This window comes from Sminthopsis crassicaudata, chromosome 3, assembly GCF_048593235.1.
Source record: "Sminthopsis crassicaudata isolate SCR6 chromosome 3, ASM4859323v1, whole genome shotgun sequence".
NCBI lineage: Eukaryota > Metazoa > Chordata > Mammalia > Dasyuromorphia > Dasyuridae > Sminthopsis > Sminthopsis crassicaudata.
Window position 1 is genome coordinate 390,260,242 of NC_133619.1, and position 22,538 is coordinate 390,282,779.

Below are 22,538 nucleotides of genomic sequence, written 5' to 3' on the forward strand. Positions count from 1 at the left end.
AGATTATGTGATGATCAATTCTAATACACATGATCTTTTCAACAGTAAGATGGTTCAGGCTGATTACAATAGACTTGTGATGGAGAGAGCCCATTGCATCCAAACAGAAGACTGTAGGGAGTAAGTACAGATAACAATATAGTTTTTTTCACCTTTCTGATATTATTTGCTTGCTTTTTGTTTTCTTCCTCATTTTTTTTTTCCTTTTTGATATTGTTTTTCTTGTGCTGCATATATAGATTTGTACATGCTTAACATATTACTTGCTGTCTAGTAGAGGGAGGTAGAAAAAATTCAGAACATAAAATTCCATAAGAGTAAATGTTGAAAGTCATCTTTGCATGTATTTTGAAGATAAAAATTATCATTTTTAAAAAAGGAAGAAAGAAATGAAACCCTTTTAACAACCCTTGGATGTAAATTTTTTCCCACTATTAATTTTTAGCATGCTAATAATGATAAGTATAGGAATAAGACAAATAAAAGAAATTGAGGCAGAAGAATAAACAAAGAAGAAACAAAATTAACTTTTCTGCAGGTGACATAATAGTTTATTCAGACAATTCTACAGAATCAGTTACAATTAATTTAAATAATATTTTCAGAAAAGTAGTGGGATAACACATTAAAATCATCATCATTCTTCAATAATATATAAAATCATCATTCTACAATATTTCAAATTAAATCCAGCAGGAAGTGATGGAGAATTACATTAATAAGAAACATAACATATATAAAGTACTAAGGAGTTCATTTTCTAAAGTATGCAATGGAACTGTATAAATATAATTACAAAATAATATTTACAGAATAAAAATGTTCAATTGTTTCAATTGTACCACACCCTTAATGATTCCATTTAGGATTTTCTTGACAAAAATACTGGATAATTTCTATTTTTTTCCTCTATATCATTTAACAGATGAGGAAACTGAGGCAAACAATTTGAGTTGACCAGGATCACATAGCTAGTAAGTGTTTGAGGCTGCATTTGAATTCAAGACTGACTGACTCAAAGCAGATGAAATGAGTAACATGAGAACAATTCATGCAATAACAATAACAGGTTAAAGAAAAAACTTTTAAAGATTACATATCTGAATAAGGAAGTTGTGAAAAAAGGAAAGAATAAGAGGTTTCTGGAGGTAGTGACCAAAATTTAAATGAAATTCAAATGCACAAGAAATCCAAGGTGTTTCTGGGAGTACTTGTCTCTGTGGCATCATTTGACTTCACTTCAGCCTTGGCATTATGCATGCTTGAATGCTGTAAGAAATACCTTAGGTCAGATTATAGATGGGTCACTTAAAAATTCCTCTGGTGAAAAGGTGGTGTGAGAAAAAAAAAATTAAGAGGTCCTGTTCTAGACTATTCCAACAGGTCCCTAAATGAAATCCCTATTTTGTTACCTTTCATCTCTTCTTCTATTCAGCCTACATACAGTTGTGAGAATAATTTTCTTCAGACACAATTTATATTAGTTTTTTTTTTTATTTCTTGCTCATTAAACTACATTGATTTGATTACTTCCTTTGTTTTATGTGACTTATTTTGACTTCAATCTCCTCATCAAGTCTTAATTGTAACAAAACAACAACAACAACAAAATCTCTACTGTGGATGACTATTTGACAGATGGCATAATACTGAAAAAAAATTGGAACAATACAAATTTTGTTTTGGCTCATTGTTCAGAAAATTGACGGATCAGCAAAAATTAGTATCAGGTAGAGCAAATCAAGGTACATTTTTCTAATTTTTGATATGTCATTATTTTCAAGTCCCCTATCATCTCTGCCTTCAAGGAGTTCACATTCTAGTGACAAAAAATAATCATGAATTAATGTTTTTTAAAGGTAAGGTTTTTCTGAAGGAAAGAATGCCTTAGGAAAGGTGCCATAGAGTATCTCCATTACTTTTCTTTGTTGGGTGCACTGGAGAAAAAAAAATGTGGCCAAAATGTGCTGCAAAAGTCCTGAATGTCTCTCTGGTTCTATTCTTGGTATTTACCCTGGAACATAATAGAAACTTAATAAATGGTAGTTGATTAATCGATCAACTGACTCATAACTGTGCAAATTCAAGATATATTAAGAAATTATGCTAGAAGGGTGGATAAGGTACTTGAAATTCTTTCTAAACTGATGTTGATGAATGCCCCTTAAGAAGTTTACACTGAATAAATGCATGAAGAAGCAGTATACGTATCTATAAGATTTTGGCATTGAAAACCATAATCACAACAATGTTGCCAATAATCCAACCTATTCCATGGTCTTCATGAAAGACTACTTACTCTTTCAAGTGAATTTTGGTAGAAGCTATTGAAAGAAAAGGCGTAGTGGATTTGTAGGGGATCTTTGAAATTTATTCTTTTAAAACACTTTACATTACTATTGTCAGTCTTTTAAAGGCTTCTTGCATTTTATCGGATGCTTTGAATTTCATGCCAATTCTTTGGAAGAGAGTATCATCTGATCAAATGAAACCATAAAACAACTTTAGCCCCAAAGCCAATCTACCAGTGCTTCCAAACTCCTAACACTGTGCCCAAGAAAGCAACTTACTTTCAAAATGAAATGAAGATATCTTATTTAAGAAAGCAACATGGTTGATTTTTCTTTCTGATGGATATCATATTTATTAGGCACAGAATTCAGTGTACTGTAGTGCCAAGAATTACTAAGCAACAGAACATATGTAGGCGGATGTGTTGTTTGCATATTCACACAAGATGACATTTACATCCAGATCAGAAGTACATTATTGCTAAGAAAGAGGAACAGTAACAGAACTAGAAGTAGTAATAATCTTTTATTTTTAAAATACCATTCACAAAAGCCTCTCAGAGATATGAACAAATAACCCTTAACTAGAAAGAACAAAAGAAACCCAGAAGGACATTAAGAGCCCCTTCAGTATCTACTAAATGCCAGTAAAGGAAATTTGCTCACTAGTAACACATTTCTGATGACAGTGTAACACCTTGCACAACATGAGCATGGGGATTGCTTGTCATTCTGTTCAGGAAACCAGAAAGGCAGTTAAAAAGTGAAGTACAATATTGAATTTAGAGTGCATTCTGGAGGGTTCTATTGGTGACACTACCCTGGGGACCAAAGCATTTGGAAAGTTTCTTCAATATCCAGCTTTTTAATGCCCAATGTGCAAAACAGACAGCTTGGTATCATGAAAAGAGCATTGAATTAAGAATCAAAAGGCTTGGATTCACATGCTAGCTTTTTGCCATTTACTTTTGGATGACTTTGGGACTCAGTTTATTCCTCTGTAAAATGGAGTTAAATTAGACAACCTCTATATTCTTTTACAGCTCAAAATCTATAATCCTAAGAAACACAACTGTTAATACACCAGACACATACTCTTCATGTATAATGTCATCACACAGATATTACAACCCATGTATAAACTTGTGTCCAGTTTTATGTAATAGCATGGAGTTATTTTTCAAGAAATCCCCTAAATCATCTTACTTCTTTAATGAAACAACTTTGAGTTTCAGTGTAACTTGCAGATTAAATGAAACAAGACAAATTTTCAGAATGAGGGTTCTCAAAATGCTACTAATTCACAGAGAACACAGAACACCATGGAAGCAACTTTCCTATAACTATATCAATATATCATGGCGAAATATAATATTTTATCTGGCATTGTTTTTTTTTCTGAGGCTAGGGTTAAGTGAGTTGCTCACGGTCCACAGCTAGGAAGTGTTAAGTGTCTGAGACCAAATTTTAACTCAGGTCCTCCTAAACTCAAGGCTGGTGCTCTATCCACTGTGCCACCTAGCTGCCCCCTTACATTTCCAAATAGAAGTGGAAGGGAGTACTTTCTATAAGGAATATCTTCCATCCACTTTAAAAAAAAAAGAATTAAAAGAAAGAACTCAAAAAGTTTCTCAATATATGAGACCTCTTTCCTCCTCATTAAATAGAATCTTCAGAATGACCTTTTCAACAGCCTAATTTTTTTAAGTAGGCCAAAGAGACACCTTAGAGAAAACAATATTGTTGCTGTTATTTTTGAGGCAACTAGGAAAATATTCCAGTAACTCATAGGAAATAGCAGGATATTTTTCTAAAGAACTATGCTCCACTGGATGCAAAAGGTTGTGTTGCATAAAATTCACCTTGACTGGATTATAAAAAGGAATAAGGAGAAAACAGATAAACCTTCAAAGGAGTAAGACAACAAACCACAAATAGACTCAACTGCTGATATATTTAGGTTTGTTGTTTTCTTTTTAAAAATTGCAATAATCTGTTGACAATGTTTGTATATGTAGATATTTCAGTCAGATTGCTATCAACACGTGAAAGCACAAGAGGCTCAATAATTAACCAGTAGCCATTTGTGAATAGGGGAAAGATAGGATAGAAATAAACATATATGCAGCACTTATTGTGTACCAGAAGCTATGATAATTATTTATTAATAATTTCTTATTTGAGCCTTACAACAATTCTGCAAGGTAAATACTGCTATTATCCCATTTTACATCTGAGGAAATTAAAGCAGGAAGAGGTTAAGAAACTTGTCCAGAGTGACACAGCTAGTGTTTGAGGCTAGAATTGAACTCAAGTACTCTTGATTCCAGGTCAAGCCCTCTATCAACTGTGTAAGCAATTTGTCATATGCATTTATTTCCATAACTGGAAAGACTTCTCTTTTTCAGGTTTTGGGGAATGCTTGAAAAAGGAATCTTTTCTTTTTTTAAAATGATTATTTAGATCAATTATAAACAGGAAATAGAATGATTTTTAAATGATAAAAGAAGAAAGTAAAAGCAAGCTTGAGAGGTCATTCAGTCTATTATTATATACATATCATTTAAGAAGGTAAATATCTCCTATTTCAAATTTTCAGAGACTGTAACAGTTTAGCAATGATTTTTCCCCCCTTTTTTTATTCCTTCCCCTTTTGATTGGGCATTCCAGAAATACGCCACCAACTGAATTATCTTAGTCATAATCATTGTGTTCTCTTCACAGGCACCAGAGCTTACTAAGACATATCAAAATTATGCCCAAGTGTTCTTCCACCATTACATCATCACACTGTCTTCCCCACCTCTCTCATCCGACTTAGTCACTGGCGAAAAGTAATTATAGCTTTGGGGCAGACCAACACCTTGTATTCTCTCAACATCGGTTTCCTTGTATGTTCTTTCTCTTAGCATTTCTTCCCCTCATTTTCTTCCATTTCCTGTTGTTTCCCTTCTCTTTGTTGCTTCTAAATCCTATCTCTTCTTTTCTTCTACTTACTTCATTTCAGTAAATAATGATTAAAAACTTACTATGTGTATAGTGTTGTTCTATTTATTGTAGACATAAAAGGGTGGGGGAAGACCTGCCCTCAAGGTCTTTAGATTCTTTTGTATGATGTCTGACTTTTCATGACCTTATTTGGGGCTTTCTTGGCAAATATATGGGAGTGGTTTGCCATTTCCTGCTCTGGTTCATTTTAAAGATGAAAAACTAAGGTAATGACCTGTCCAGGATCTCACAGACTGTAAGGATTTGCAGCCAGATTAGTACCCAAGAAGATGAATCTAGGCCTTAAGATCTATCCACTGTGCCACCTAACTACCCTTCAACTCTGAATGCTGTGCAATGTGCTTTTCAAAGCCACCACAGACAACAAGGTTCATTTTCCCATAAAGATGAAAATGAGAAAATTGAACTAGTAAATCACTAATGTCCATTAAAAATCTAATATTCTCAGATCTATGATTTAAGAGCTTGAAGACTGAAAGAACCTTGGCTTATTTTTTTTCCCCTTTCATTTGGGCAGCTGACTGTTTTTTGAAGTTGGAAGAATGCCAAACCTCTGCCCTTGGCCCTGTTCTGCTCAAAAAAAAAAAAAAAAAAAAAAAAAAAAAATTATCAATGACTTGGTTGATTACATAGCTTGAATATGTATGCAATTTTCAGATGACACCAAATTCTTTGGATGACATAATCAGTATTCAAACAGACCTCAAACTAGAACATTGGGCACAATCTAATAAGATGAAACTTAATAGTATTAAATATAAAGTCTTATGCAAACTTCAAAAATTCAGCTGTTCAGGTGCTAAATGAAGTATATTTATTACATAGCCAACAGTTCAAACTATAACATAATGAAAATTTCAGTGGTCTATAACATTGATCAATAATGTTACATAAGTGGAAATGAAATATAAGTAAAGATATAGAATTCAGGTAAAAAAAGAAACAGTTTTGGAGAAAGCTAGGTCGTACAGTGGATAACACACCAGCTCTGGAGAGGAGCGCCTGAGTTCAAATTCCAGCCTTTGACACATAGCAGCTATAGCCCCTACGCAAGCTGTTTAGCCCAGATTGCCTCCAAGCAAACAAAAACAAAGAAAAAGAAATAGATTTGGATCCTGCTTTCAGAAATATGCAAGCAAGACAAATTGTGTCAATTCACTTATCCATTATGAAACTTTGCTCAAGTTCCTCATTTGTAAGATAAAGATACTCATAGCACTTACCTCATTATATTATTCTGAGAATCAAATTAGGTAACATGTTAAAAGTGCTTTGCAAATCTAAAAGTGCTATGAAATATTCATTATTACCAAATAACAAGCCTTTATTAAATAACTATCATGTGCCAAGCATTGAAGATACAAAGCCAAAACCAAATTCCATTATTAATATTAGTTAATATTACTTTTCACACAACAGTCAAAAAGTACAAGTGTAGTCACCAGGATGAAAGACATGATGGTCCCACTCTAATCTGCTCTTGCTGACCACATGTGAATTGTTCTGTTTAGTCAGCAATACAGCATCTTGAGAACATTAATATTCAGATTCCAGTAGCCAGAATGTATTATGACAAAAAACGCATTATTCTTTTCTCTGAATATTTCTAAGCTAATATCTTCCTCTCCAAGTCTTGTAATTCTCCTTCTCTGTTCAAAACCAAATCTATTTCTTCTACTCTTCTAAATTTTATCTATCCTTCAGTTCCAAATCAAGTGCTATCTTCTACCTGAGAAGTTTTCTGACTACTATGTGAATCTCTTCACATTTGATCACATAAAGTTCATATCATTCCTTCTTTCATTAATACTAATTTGTCTTCCAAACCAGATTATTAGCCCTTCTATGACAGGAATATTGTCATACTTTTTTTTTTTGCCATCGTATACTTGAGCACTAATGACATAACAGGTGTCAACAAGTTGGTTATAATTGATTAAAACAAGCACTTTCTGGAATAGAGAAGATGTATCTGCTTTGTGAGCACTACTGGAGGTAAATATTTCAGATTCTAAGAGCTAGCACTGGAGCAGCAGAGTAAAATGTTTTAGACCTAGAAATATAAGCCAAAAGTAATAAATTGCCCTTTGGGCATTTTTCTTCCTGCTAGAAAAGAAGACTCATTTTGTACTAATGATATACAGAAACTTAGATCTTTCTTTATATCTATTTTTCCTTACTCATATCCTTGAATCAAGGTGACCCATCAATTCATCATATATACTACCCCCTTTGGAATGACTGGGACTTTAAAATTGCTCAAAATTTTTAGCAATAATTATATTGAGAAATTACTGAGACCTGCTCTAAACTAGCTCTTGATCCACTTTGATCCTCTTTTCTATATCCAATTGAAACTGAATAACAAGTATTATATATTAATTTTATTAATATTATCTAAAATGTACTTCTTTGAAGTACCTTTTTATACATCTTGTCTTCAATTTCTAGATCTTTTTGAATTTTTTCAAATCTTTCCCAGTTTATCAAAAACACAAGTTACTATATATTCCAAATATCCAGATATTTTCAGAATTAATATCAGTTCTTGTCATTAACATTAATCAAAATGATGATGTTACCACCTCAGTTTTCAAAGTTCAGGTAAACCCTTCTACTCTTCTACCCTTTATCTCTCTTTTATTCTAATACTATCCAAACCATTTATGATAATAGTAGCAGTCCTTTCTTTGGTCTGGGCCAAAATTTAGAAAAAAAAAGAAAAATCCAACCCTGCAGTTTAATACTCTAAGAAATAATTTATCCTGAGTTCATTTACCAGTATGCCATGGTCATATTTTCTGTATCAAAAATTGATGCACATCACCTAAAAAAAGGGATGTTTCCTTCAAGGAATCTCAATGAAAATATACTTAGTTTTCTTGAAAATGAGACAGTTGCCAAAAATTTTGGTTTATATAATTGTTCTAATCTATCAGCTTTCACTTTCAAAGACTGAATTTACAGCCTGACACTTTATAAAGCAGACATAGGAACAGCCAAAAAAGATGGCTTTCTCAAGTCTTCAAAGTTGTTGTTGTTCAGGTTTTCTTCAGTTTTCTGACTCTTCATAAATCAATTTTATTGACATACAATTATTAAAATATTTATTTAAAAATCAAGCTTGTGGCCCCTTCATAAAGCATAATTCCCCAGATACAATTTTAATAAGCTTGGTTATTTGGCTTTCTAGTCCCCAAAAGATGAGGATTTTTAAAAATAGTAGGAAAAAAGTAAGGGACAATGTCCTTTAGAGAAAGATATATTAATCATTATCATTTGTCCTTTGTTCTTGAAGATGATGCAAATGAGTTGGATTTATGTGTGGGTGGGCTATGCAAAATCACCAGCCTCATTTTTTCCTCTAAAGCCATCAGGTTCAGTGACAAAATATAGATCAGAACTATGAGATGACCCTAGATACAGTGGGAGATAGATCTTTTTAAATGATCTTTAATAGGTCTCAATTTGACTGAAGAAAATACCCATTCAATGATTAAGATTAGGTAAGAATTGGTTCAAAGATTTCCCTCTTTTAGCTAATCACAGACACACCAAAACACACACACACACACATACACGCACACACAAAAACATGAAAATCCAATCAGGAAGCATATGACTCTCAGGGTTTCTGACCAAAACAGAAGCAATAGTAAAATAAAAGGTGAAAACCTAATAAGAAAGGAGACAGAAGAACATAAGAATTCAAAAAGTACAGCAATAAAAGAGGATTACATTTTAGGGGCCAACATTTTTATATATCAAAGTGATGCTGAGGGTATTATTTTAAAGCACAGAACCATGACTGAAGTTCATAAAGATGATCTTGAAGCATCTGTCCTGTCCCCCAAAAAAGAAAAAATAAAGTTAAATTATGTTTATCATGTTTTACGTAAAAAGAAATATGTAAAAGTACTTTTTATTTTTTCAAGAAAAATAATGAAAATGAAAAAAATGGTGCTTAAAGCTTCAGTTAATGAGGAAAATATTCTCAAATTAATTGCTTCATTCATATGCTTCAATTTTTTGCCAGATATATGAAAAGTTATTATAGCTCCAACTTGTGAATTAAAGTTAGATTAAGTGAGTTCCAAATTCCTTTCTAGATCTAGAATTGAAATTTAATTCCATTCTATCTTATCCTATCCTATCTTTTCCTGTCTTATTTCATATTCACCCATTTGTACTCAGGCACTAGGACTATTCCTATTCCATGAAAAATGCAGAAAGATTCAGAGGTAGTATACAGGTAAGGTTTTCTCTTCACCACATTCAGAAAGCTTGCTAGAATTGTATCTGAAAGAATAAGGTCCCATGAGGCCTAGAAGTCAATGCCAGTTTATCAAGAAAAATATTGGTATATTAAGGAGGCATAGCTGGTTTTGACTTTGTGAAGGTACTACCTTCAGCTTATAGTTTTACCATGTTGCTCTTAAAAAAACATTTCTAATGAAAAAAATTAATTTTTAATTCTTAGCATTAAAATATTTTGATTAAGTTTATGAATTTGTGTTTGTAAAGTATTGCTAAAAAGTTGAGAGAATTTATAGAAGAGCCATCTACAGACAATTAGATACATAATCACAATGGTTGTGAGCCAACAGTATGCAGGCTCCATGGGAAATAAAACTTCTGTCCAAAGCACACAGGCTTCTGTTTGTTGAATTAAAAGAACAGTTCTATTAGTGGTAGAAAGAACTTATAAACATTTATTCCTATCCTGATATTCATCTCACAGAAAGCCACAGTACAAAAAAAAAATCAAAAGTAAAGATACCCCCCCAAAAAACTATTCTATGAGTAAAAATAAAAGCAAGTTTATTTTATTTTTTTTTTTATTGGGTGTTTTGGGCCTTTTCATGACACTTGAAAATCTAAACCATAATCCCAGCAGCAAGATAAAATTGTCCAGGGGATAGGAATCATAATTAGTAATTTCAGGTCACTGACCAACTAGTCAACTATATCTTCAAACCATTCAATTGGATAGTTTCCAATGAAAGTGGTGGTGGGGAGGGAGGAGGAATTTGCTGGAAACCTTCTCTTATTTAGAGAACTTGGAATTCTTCAGATAAACTTAAGAAATTGATGATATCTTTTATATCACTTATTCTAATGAATCACTAGACAAGGGCATTTCCTTTTTTGGCATATGCCCTATTAAATACATTAACTTGGAAGATTAAGGCAGTCTTTTTAATATTGGAGGGGGGAAGTCCACAGCACTTTTTGTTTAGGGTGCATCCTGAGTAGAAATGCTTATGGAAATTATCTATATCTTCTGGTCTTTGAGAGTTTGCTCAGTGCAGTAATTAGAAGTGAAATGACTTGCCAATGGCATGGGAGAAGCTTGAGCCATATCTTCCAGACGACAAAGCAGAACAAGCTGGCTCACTAACCTTAAAAAACATGGGAAAAATAGTATATAAAATAGTTTTCCTACTTTCTAAGTTGTATCTTATGTTACAGTAGTAGTTCTTTTAAAAAGTTTTACATTTCAAGTTATTTAGGCTGTCATAATTGACTTTGAAAAATGCATATCTTCTTTGTTTTCTGTTTCTTTTTTCCTAGGAATGAAATCAATAAACAAACTCTGACTATCAATCTCCAAACTATGTAGTCATATTTCATTTTCAAAACGAACTGCCTTCCATGATGAATTACAGTCATTAGGCAGGATGATCCTCTATACAGTAACTTCAAACCACGAAGATATGACTAAGCTGTTGACAGTAAAGTAGGGGGAAAGGGCAGACTCTTAATAATTTCTCAATATAAAATGTAAATATTATCAAAATACACATCCCTTCTTGACAAGCCATCATAATAAATTTCAAAATTTCTTACATTTCCAAATTAGATTTTAAATTTTAAAAATAAGATGTTTTAATTCCCTTTGAAGCCTTTCCCAGGCTTAAAGAAGTTTGGCCCCTACCTCCTACTGAGAATATTCTTACATTTTAAATGTCTGTAGATTAAGGGGATGATACATACCATCATTTCTTTATAGTTTTCCTATCATTGTGTTGTTATTTTATTATCCTCCTAATTTTGTCTTAAAAGCTAAAAAAGATTTGGTTAATTTGATTGTGTCACCAAGCTATCTGTAAAACTATTTTCCTCAAAAACTTCCTGCTATATTTTGAGAAAATATTGCTATTATAGTCTTCTCTGGAAGAAATTTATATGCCAAATTTGTGACTTCCTTGGCAATATTTAGTAAGGACAGCAATTGTTTTTATTTATTTGTTTGTTTTGTTCAAGTCAAATTCTGGGTTCTCATGTACTACTTGATGTGGTAAATGATTCACAGTGGTCAAAATTCTTTAGGAAAAGATGATATTCTATGACAATATCTTTTTTAAAGCATTTCTTTTTTAGTGTAAATTTTTGTCTTTATAAAGGTCAAGTTGAATGTTAGCTCAATTACCTGTCACATTATCATTATATGTATATATATATATATATATATATATATATATATATATATATATATATTTTATTTCTTGAATAATTAAGCTAAAATGTTTGTATTCATGCTGCTGATATTGAAATAACTCAGATTGGTTATCAGTCATTTCTGTGATCAATAGATCAAAATGGAACTTTGAAGACTAGCTCCAGTTAGATTTCTAAATTCTACTTTTGTGTTCTTTGCATTTCTCGTTCCATCTTTAACAAAGTTCTTTAAATTTTACCTCTTCCCTTCAAGCTCCTTCTGTTTTATGGTTTCCACTCTGCATCCTGGGCCCATTTTTCAAATCCTTTATCTATTTTCTTGTATCTTTTAATGCAATGGTTCTAGAGGTCAAGATGAAAATTCTCTTGCCTTTTCCCCATTACACAATATAGAATTCTCCCTCTATTGCAGTCTCTGAAGAACTTCTCCTTTGAGTTTCCTTCCTTTCAAATGTATCTCCCATTCTAGAGCATGCTCATTATCATGATTCCAAAAGATATTCTCTTACTTTTCTTAATAAGTTCAGCATTTGATTCCCAGTAACCTTCTACTATAAGACTTAAATATATAAGTTAACATCCCCTCAAATGCATTAAACTCTAAATTGTTCAATTTTTATTAGTTATTTCTCAGTTCTCTACCTCAGCTATACACAAACATGGCTACCCCATTAACCTTGCAAACACCCAATTCTAAAATTCTTTTATCCAAACCCAATTTTCTATTTTTCTATGTCCTTTTTGGCCTTTCTACTCCTAAACCTATTTTTCTTTCTTAGAGTGACTTATAGTTGCTTCACCTCATTATATATTTTGCCTTGCATTGGTCTGCTTCTTCATCCTCCCAATCTCACTACCTTACTGTATGAGCTACATACTGTTCTTTCTTCTACTCCATTCATTTTCAAAGCACAACTGCTGAATCCTTGGAGATATCTGATAACATTTCAGATGGTTTGTATATTCACTATTTTTTTTGGTAATAATACTAAAATATTTTAAATTCTAATATAAAAATATCAATTCATAAGATTCATGTAAGCAAAAACATGGGAAAATCTCCAATAATTTTTAAGGAAAGGAAGGAAGGAAGGGAGGAATGAAAAATGGAATGAAGAAAGGAAAGAAGGGAAAAAAAAAACAGGTTAGTTTCTGAGTTCCCACTTCTTCCCTCTTCTTCATTTGGCAACTCTACTTCTTATAAAACCCTCTTAGCTTCATCCCCTCCCATTTCTTCCTTTCTTTCAGTTTCTGCTAAAGTGTTCTATCCTCACCAAGGTTAACCCTTTTATTTGTGTCTCTGATCTTATCTTCTTAAATAGATTTTCCTCAATATCAACCTCCCTTTGTAATCTTCAATCTTTACCTATCTATATATAGGTTGCCTATAACTGAATAGTTTTCGCTTTCATCCTTAAAAAGTTCTCACTAGATTCATTTGAACTATTATCCTATAATTTGAGAATAATAATTTCTGGGGAATAAAAAGTTAATTAATATTGAAATTCTCCACTATGGGAAGAGTAGTTTTGAGTGAGAAGTGTGCTGATAAATATTTAACATCTGGCTCTCCATAGGGGAACAAAACCTAGGTATCATTCTCGATTCATTTTTCCACTACAAATCTAGTTAGTTTTCTTGGTACAGTGGAGAGAGCACTGAGCTTGGAATTAGGAAGACTCATCTTCATGATTTCAAATTCAACCCCAGACACTTACAAGTTATTGGGAGCCTAAATATCACTTAATCCCATTTCCTTTAGTGATCTTATCTATAAGAATTAGCTGGATATGATGACAAACTCTATCAATTCTACCTTTTGTAGCATCTCTCATATGCTGCCCCCATCTCTTCTGTTATGATTCTCCTTCAGACTTTCATCATTTCATGCCTGGACTATTTCAATAGTCTTTTTTGTTTCTCTGCTTTTAGCATCTCTTATCAATCTTTCATTCTTGTGTAAACTGATCTTTCTAAATTTCAGGAATTTCAAAAAGCTTAAATGGCTCCTTATGACCTCCAAACTCAAATATAAAATCCTATTTGAGTTTTAAAGCCCTTTCTAACCCAACCCACTCTCAGTTTTCCACTTCTCATTCTCATCACTATACTCAGCTAAAAGAGGTTAGTTTAGAGACACTGTAGGATATATTTTGAGAAGACATTTAAAATACAATTAGTGGACATTGTTTCAAGTTAATGACAGTTTAAAAAAGAATTAAAAAAAAATTCTCAACTATTTCAATTGCCTGAATTCTCACTCCTTGCATTTCCTAGGGAGCAAGGAAAAGGGGTTTGTGAGCTATAGAGGATGCTGTCTGGAGTAATTTCTCCTCAAAAAGAGTACTGTTGTAATAGGAATGGGAAGACCACTCAGCAAGAGACTTCTTGGGATTAAGTATGACATTTTGTAAAGGCCTGGCATTAATAATTTAATACAAAATTAAAGTAAAAAGGCAGAAAGGGTTCCCAGCTACAGAACCACAACCAGTAATTGTTAGGATTACTAAGTGAGAACTGAGGTTGTCTGGATAGTTACAAGGTGAGAACTCAGGTTGACTTGATAGAGGGGGCAAGCTCATTGGCTGGGGTGGTTCTTCCCAGAAGCCCTTGCATTATCCCACGCCCATTCTCTGGGAGAATAAAAGAAGAGGACTCTCAGAGAAAGAGGAGACTCTCTGCATTACATCAGGCCTGACGGGGCTCTCTGCAGGAAGGGAAGTCACTTCTAAGGACAAGAGTTAACAGCAACTGCCTGGAGACAACGGTTCATTACAGGAAGAAGAATCTGTCGGAGAGATTTGAGTAGACACAGCAGATCTCTTCCCAGAGAGTGATCCGGCAGCTTCTGGAGACGACAGCTCGCTACAATTGGCGTCCACACGTGGGGCAAGGACTTTTGCTTATCCTGACAAGAGGAGCTAGACCAGACCTTTGCAATTTGGCGCCCGAACAGGGACAGACACGGTCCTGATTCCAGTGGAAAAGCTTCCGATCTAGATCTCAGTCTCTCTGACCCAGAACCGTGAGTAACAAGGAAACTTTGTTAAAGATTAAGTGAGCATGCTAATAGATAAATAAGGAACTTAACTTGTTAAGGGCTAAACCAGGAATCTCTTATAGCTGAAATGGGGCAGATGTTAGCTATATTCAATCCCTGGACCTCAGCCGACTCAACCCCAGCCCCAGAAGCAACCTCAGCTCCATTCAGGAGTGGTACTATAGAGAGTATAATCAAGATAATTGAGGAGCAGAGTTTACTTGTAACCTGGGTACAGATTGCTAAACTCTTGGCTGCATTAAGACGCACATCCCCTTGGTTCTTAGAGGAAGAAAAGATAGATGTAGATAAATGGAAGCTAGTGGGATATGAAATGAAAAAATTTCAAGCAAAAAATGGGCCTCGTTCAATTTCTGCAGAAGTATTTTATATCTACAACATAGTTCAATTAGCCTTAAACTATCAAGCAAGTTATAGGAGAAGGAAAAGTTCTAAAAATGAACAGAGGAGGAAGTGTGAGGAAAAAAGGAAAGATCAAGATCTTTCCCTAGAGCAAGAGGATTTAAATGAGGAATTATGGTATGATTCTCTTGAAGAAGCTTCAACCCTGCCTAGAGAACAGATTATTGACAGGCCCACATCAACCCCACCTTCAGAGATGGAGGAAGAAAGAGGGGAAGAGGCAGAAACACAAACAGAATTGCCTGTGAAGAAGCCTAAGCCTATGACAAGATTAGAAAAAGCATTGGTTAAAGCTAAGAGAGAAGGACAGGATATAAGTGATTTTATACATGCATATCCTGTGATTGAAAATACTGACTCTGTAGGTAAAAAAAGGAGAAGATATGCACCTTTAGATTTGAATACAATTAAGGATTTGAAAAAAGGTTGTACACTTTATGGGGCTACATCAGCTTATGTCAAAATGTTACTAGATGGTTTGTCTTATGAAGTCCTAACCCCGAATGATTGGAAATCCATAGCAAGGACATGTCTGGAACCTGGAGAAAATTTATTATGGCTTGCGGAATTTCATGAATTATGTAAAATTCAAGTCAGATGCAATTTGGAAATAGGAGTTAACACACAATTCACTTTTGAGCACTTAGCTGGTGAAGGTCAGTATGGAGAGAATTCGGAACAGATTCATTATACCATGACAATATATGAACAAATTGCTAAGGCTGCAATAAAAGCTTGGGGTGTCCTTCCTGGACAGAAAGATCATGGAGAGGCTTTCACTAAAATACAGCAAGGTCCCAATGAACCTTTTGCAGATTTTGTGGGACGTTTGCAAACTGCTGTCAAAAGAACTATTGGAGAAAATTCAGCTACAGAAATAATGACCAGACATCTGGCTAAGGAAAATGCCAATGAGATTTGCAAAAGAATTATATGGGGATTAGACAAAGATGCTCCTTTAGAGGAGATCATAAGACGCTGTGCTACAGTGGGAACAAATGCTTTTTACACCCGGACTATGATGAATGTGGAAAGGCAGGGTCCCTCCTGGCAAGGGCCTTCTAGAGAAACTCGGCGATGTTTTCAATGTGGAAAAATTGGGCATCTAAGAGCTCAGTGTAGATATGGAGATACAGTGAGAAGACAGGGTGAGAGAAGACCTAAAACTCCATGTCCAAAATGTCACAAGGGCCTCCACTGGGCCTCCGAATGTAGATTGACCCAGGGAAATGACAGATGGGGCCCAGCTTCAGCCCCCCAAGTGGGGCATGATGGCAGCCGAGGTTACATCCAGAGAATTTTAAGACATGATCAATCAGCCAAAAGGCAATCAGATGGAAGAAAGGGATTGAAATTAGGAAAAATAGAGTTGTGTGCAGTAGAGACTACCGAGATACTCCCTGGAGAAGTGAAATCTGTTCCTGTTGAGCCTATGGATCCTTTGCCTCCAGGCACAGTAGGCTTGACCATTTCACCTTCTGAGAGTGCCTACAAAACAGTGTCCATCCATACACTGATGTGGGAGACTGGAGAATGTGTATCTAATATCCCAGTCACTAACACAGGCAGACAACGTGTGATTTATCAACCAGGAGAAGTAGTAGCATCAGCCTTATTGTTACGGACCCCTAATAAGCAATCTAGTGATAGTCGCCTAGATTTTGACTCCAATGAACAAAATCCAGGAATATATTGGACAGCAGCTGTGACAGCTGACCGACCTATGCTTACTATTTATATAAACGGAATACCATTTGAAGGATTGGTAGACACGGGTGCAGATCGTACAGTTATTAGAGGTGCCAATTGGCCCGGTCACTGGCCAAAGATTAAAGCAGACACCTATATGTCTGGGGTGGGAGGATCAATAGCAGCAGAAGTTAGTGCTAGGCCTTTGAGATGGGTATTTGAAGGAGAAACAGGAGCTTTTACTCCTTTTGTGGTTGAAAAAATCCCCATCAATCTGTGGGGAAGAGACATTTTACAGCAGATAGGATTACAAATAAGCACTTCGGCTTTTTAGGCAGGGCTGCTGTTGAAGGCCTACCTGCACTTTCACCAGTTCCTATTCAGTGGAAAACTGATTCACCAGTGTGGGTAGAACAGTGGCCCTTAAGAAGTGATAAAATTCAGGCCTTATTAGACATAGTGCAAGAACAACTTGACCAAGGACACTTGCGGCCTTCTCTAAGTCCTTGGAATTCCCCAGTATTTGTGGTGAAAAAGAAATCTGGAAAATGGAGGATGATAACTGATCTAAGAAGAGTAAATGAACAGATGGAAACTATGGGAACTCTTCAGCCTGGACTTCCATCTCCTACTCAGTTGCCAAGAGAATGGCCTCTATGGGTTATAGACATTAAGGATTGTTTCTATTCTATTCCTCTAGATAAGGAGGATATGAAAAGATTTGCTTTTTCAGTGCCTAGTGTTAATTTGGCTGAGCCTTATAAAAGATATGAATGGACAGTTTTGCCACAGGGAATGAAAAACAGCCCTACTATGTGCCAAATGTATGTTGCAGCTGCTCTTGCTCCAGTAAGAAAAGCCTTTCCAAAAGTAATATTGTTACATTATATGGATGATATTTTGGGATGTGCACCTGAGGAACAAATGTTAGAGGCATGTCTACAAAGGACCATGGAAACATTAAAGTACTACAAACTGCATATAGCTACAGAAAAAATTCAAAGACATGCTCCTTTTCAATATTTAGGATATGAAGTATATCCTAAGGTGCTTACAGTACAAAAACTCTCCTTAAGAACAGAGAAGCTAAACACCTTAAATGACTTCCAGAAATTGATAGGAGATATCCAATGGATGCGTCCCATGCTAGGCTTGACTACCTGTCAATTGCAACCACTATATGATATTTTAAGGGGAGACAGTGCTTTAAGTTCACCACGCCAGCTTACAAAAGAAGCACAAAAGGCTTTGAGAGAAGTTGAACTGGCTTTATCCAATGTGGTTGAAAGAGTCACTCAAAAACCCTTGGAAATATCAGTTTTTGCTACAAAAGAGGCACCCACAGCAGTCCTTCATCAAGGAGACAGAGTGATTGAGTGGGTGAACCTCCCAGCACAACCAGAACAAAGCCTTACACCTTACCCAGTGCTTGTGGCTAGGATTTTATTAAAGGCTATTAAGAGAGTAACACAATTATCTGGGATAAGTCCTGAAAAAATATACACATTCTATACTAACGCACAGATTAATGTATGCTGTGAGAACATCCCAGAATGGCAAATTTTATTGGCCACCGCTCCAAATTTTGCACATGGATCTCCATTAAAGATTACCCGGCTACTACATAATTGGCGATGGATTTTTGAAGAAAAGGTTTCTAAGGTTCCTCTTAAAGGACCAACAATCTTTACAGATGCCTCCAAAGAAAATATTTGTGCCATATACTCTCATGATTTAACCATAAAGAGAGTAATCAGGACTCCTTTTCAATCCACTCAACAGAATGAATTATTTGCTATCATGCTAGCTCTCACTTATTACCCAGGAGACGTAAATATAATTACTGATTCAGCCTATTCAGTAGGTGTAGTACAAAGAATTGCCACAGCCCAAATAAAATTTGCAGCCTCCAATATTTATCAGCTCTTTAAGGAACTTCAAGAGCAAGTGAGAAAACATCCAGGCAAGATTTATATCTTGCATGTCCACTCACATAGTGGACTTCCAGGTCCCATTTTTGATGGAAATTCAAAGGCAGATAGCCTTCTAACCATGTTAGCTAGTAGTCCTTTATTTCAGGAAGCACAAGAATCTCATTCTAAATATCATCAGGCTGCTCGAGCTTTACGTTTACAATTTGGAATCACAAGAGAGGAAGCTAGGAGCATAGTAAAAAGCTGTACAGCTTGTCTTCCTTTCCATGCTCCTACACTCCCTCCAGGGAAGAATCCTCGTGGTTTGAGACCCAATGAAATCTGGCAAATGGATGTGACCCATTATAAATCTTTTGGTCGTCTATCTTTTATTCATGTCGTGGTAGACACCTTTTCAGGATTCACATTTGCAATGCCAGCAGCAAAAGAGACAGCCCGAGTGGTCACTGAATTCCTTATACAAGCTTTTGCAATTATGGGTGTGCCACAAGCAATAAAAACAGACAATGGACCTGCATATACGTCCAAACATTTTACACACTTTTGTGCACAGTATAAGATTTTACATACCACGGGCATACCCTTTAATCCTCAAGGGCAGGCAATAGTAGAGAGAAGAAACAGAGATATTAAGACACTCCTCCAAAAACAAAAGAAAGGGGGAGCCACAGGTAACCCTAGAGAACTTCTAAATTTAGTTCTCTATACCATTAATTTTCTAATTTTTGACAAAGATGCACTGGCTCCAGCAGACAGGTTTTATAACCCACCAGAAGGGCAGTGTCCAGTGCGAGCAGCTCCACTGTCCTTAGATAATTGCCAGGTGATGTGGAGAGATCCAGAAAGTGGTGAATGGAAGGGACCAGATAGGTTAACTGCCTGGGGGAGAGGGTTTGCTTGTATTTCTTCAGCAGGAGAAGGAATCAGATGGGTGCCAACGAGTCATATTCGCCTTGTCCACCAGAGAGAGACAGAAAAAGAGAAAGACCTCAAAATAAAGGAGAAGATCTAAGAAACATCTGACACTGAAAGATCATGGATAATAAGAAGACTGTTAAAGAACTTTAAAAACCAGCAGGAATCATTGGACTTCCTCACACAAGATGAGACTAATGGACAATGGACTTATGGACATTTATAAATTTTCAATTTATGATTATTTGATTATGATTATGTTATATACTTCTAGCATGTGTTATGTTACTATGTTACTATGTGCTTATGTAATTTATGTAATTATCTGTAATACTTCCCATATTGATGGATTTATGTTTCAAGGTCATGACTGTCCTATGTTCTAAATCAAAAGAAAGGGGGAGATGTTAGGATTACTAAGTGAGAACTGAGGTTGTCTGGATAGTTACAAGGTGAGAACTCAGGTTGACTTGATAGAGGGGGCAAGCTCATTGGCTGGGGTGGTTCTTCCCAGAAGCCCTTGCATTATCCCACGCACATTCTCTGGGAGAATAAAAGAAGAGGACTCTCAGAGAAAGAGGAGACTCTCTGCATTACATCAGGCCTGACGGGGCTCTCTGCAGGAAGGGAAGTCACTTCTAAGGACAAGAGTTAACAGCAACTGCCTGGAGACAACGGTTCATTACAGGAAGAAGAATCTGTCTGAGAGATTTGAGTAGACACAGCAGATCTCTTCCCAGAGAGTGATCCGGCAGCTTCTGGAGACGACAGCTCGCTACAAGTAATTATTTTGTACAAGACAGATTCAGTTGAGGTCAAGAGGAGGTGGAAGTAGTAATCCATTTGTAGGGAATAAAGTACCCATTTATATGTTTTGGGAAAGGGATTAGCCCATATAGTTTACCCCTTTTCCTAAGAGAGTAATCTTTTACCTGCATTGTGTCCCAGGATTATCATGCTCTAAATAAAGTGTATATTGAAGGAAGGGTAGCAGTGATGACAGTTGAACATACTGATTGTAAGAAAATAATCACCAGAAGCAACTAGTAGGCACAGTGAATACAGTGCTACACTTGGAGGCAGGAAGACTCTAATTCAAATAGTGTCTAAAACTTAACTTCTCTCAGCTTCAGTTTCCTCACCTGTAAAATAAGAATTATAAAAAGTACCTATTTTACAAGATTTTTGTGAGGAACAAATGGAATAATACATGTAAAATATTTTTAAACCTTAAAGCATTATATTGGCTCTAGCTATTATTATATGAAAGAGATACAACTATTAGTTCTAGATACAGAATAGTGTTGGTAGATCAGAAAACCACTGTAATGAGAAAACATACCCTCAGCCATAGATCATTATCTTTGAATAAAGCCAGTCTTTTCTGTACTAGTTACACTTTTGTTCACCAGGACTATTCCTACTGCCCCTTTTGAGGTTTCTATCTGTTACTTAAATTGTAAATTAAGTAAGGCTAAACTGCTCAGCTGAACAAGATTAGTCCCGAATTTCATTCATGCAGGGCACTGCACCTTCAATTAGAATGCTATTGTTATAGATTGCCATGACTAATTAATCTTGCTGCATTTGACACTACAGGTTTGACATTAGAGCCTCTTGAACTCCATGTATAAATTTGTTCAAAATAGAACCCCTCCTCCACTCTTCCAGCACATCTTTTAACCTTCTAGAGAGCTGGGCAGCCATGGCCATCATCTCAAATTTGGGAGCTGATTCTCAGAAAAGTCTGAACCCTCAAGAATAGTCCCTGTGGTTTAAAACATGATGATTTAAGCTAGTTTGCAAAATGTGAATTTGAAACCAAATTCCTCTTTCCCTTTTACTTCTGGGAGGAGGACAGAAGGGAAACTCAGATAACACATTCCCTTAACTGTGTCGTGCAATGGGCTTATGAGAAGCAGAGAGGAGGCCAATAGCAGAAAACAACATGATCAGAACAAACACAAATCAGCAGCTGGTGAACAGAAGGTGTCTGTACATTGCCCAGGACAAGAGACACCTGATGGACGATGTTAAAAAATGGCATCTGAGACATGTTCTCCCTTTTCTCTGTGCCAACAACCTAAAATAATGATCCTACCCCTCACTACGTTTGCCTTTCCAATAAGCCACAATAAGAGCTGTAAGAAGTCAACAACTTTGGTCCAAGTAAGAATCACAGCTAAACTTCTCCCTTCATTCCCCAAATATCAATATTGGCTGAGATTGGAAACCAGCTCAAAATTAGTGTTCTCTCTCTTTCCACTTATTGCTTTTGGAGATAAAGGCTAATGAGCCCTGTGGCTAAACCATCCTGTTTCTCATTTTGATATATAATGCCATAGTGAGTCACAATGAAAATTAAAACAAACATTCTTTTCATCAACACCTTGAATCCCAGAGGGAATTTAGGCTCCAACTTGTCATGTATATGCACTTTCTCCCCTTTACTTGCAAGAAGAACCAGATGCTATTTGAGGTTTGGAAGTCCAGGAATATGCTGAAACCAGTTCTGACAGTTCTTGAAATAGGACTGTGAAGTCTTGATTATAAGTATTTATACCTCAGGAATTTGAAAAACATTACAAATTATGGTTTAAGTCACTGTTTTGTTAAGTGTCTAGACTCAAGACAGAGTTAGAGAAAATGTTAATTATATAGGTTAAACTTTAAAATAATTAATTTCAGAGAACCAATTATTAATCATTTATTAGCACATTCTTGGTTAGAACTCTTTCTCATTTTGTTTTTGGGTTCACTGTGCCTAGAACAGTA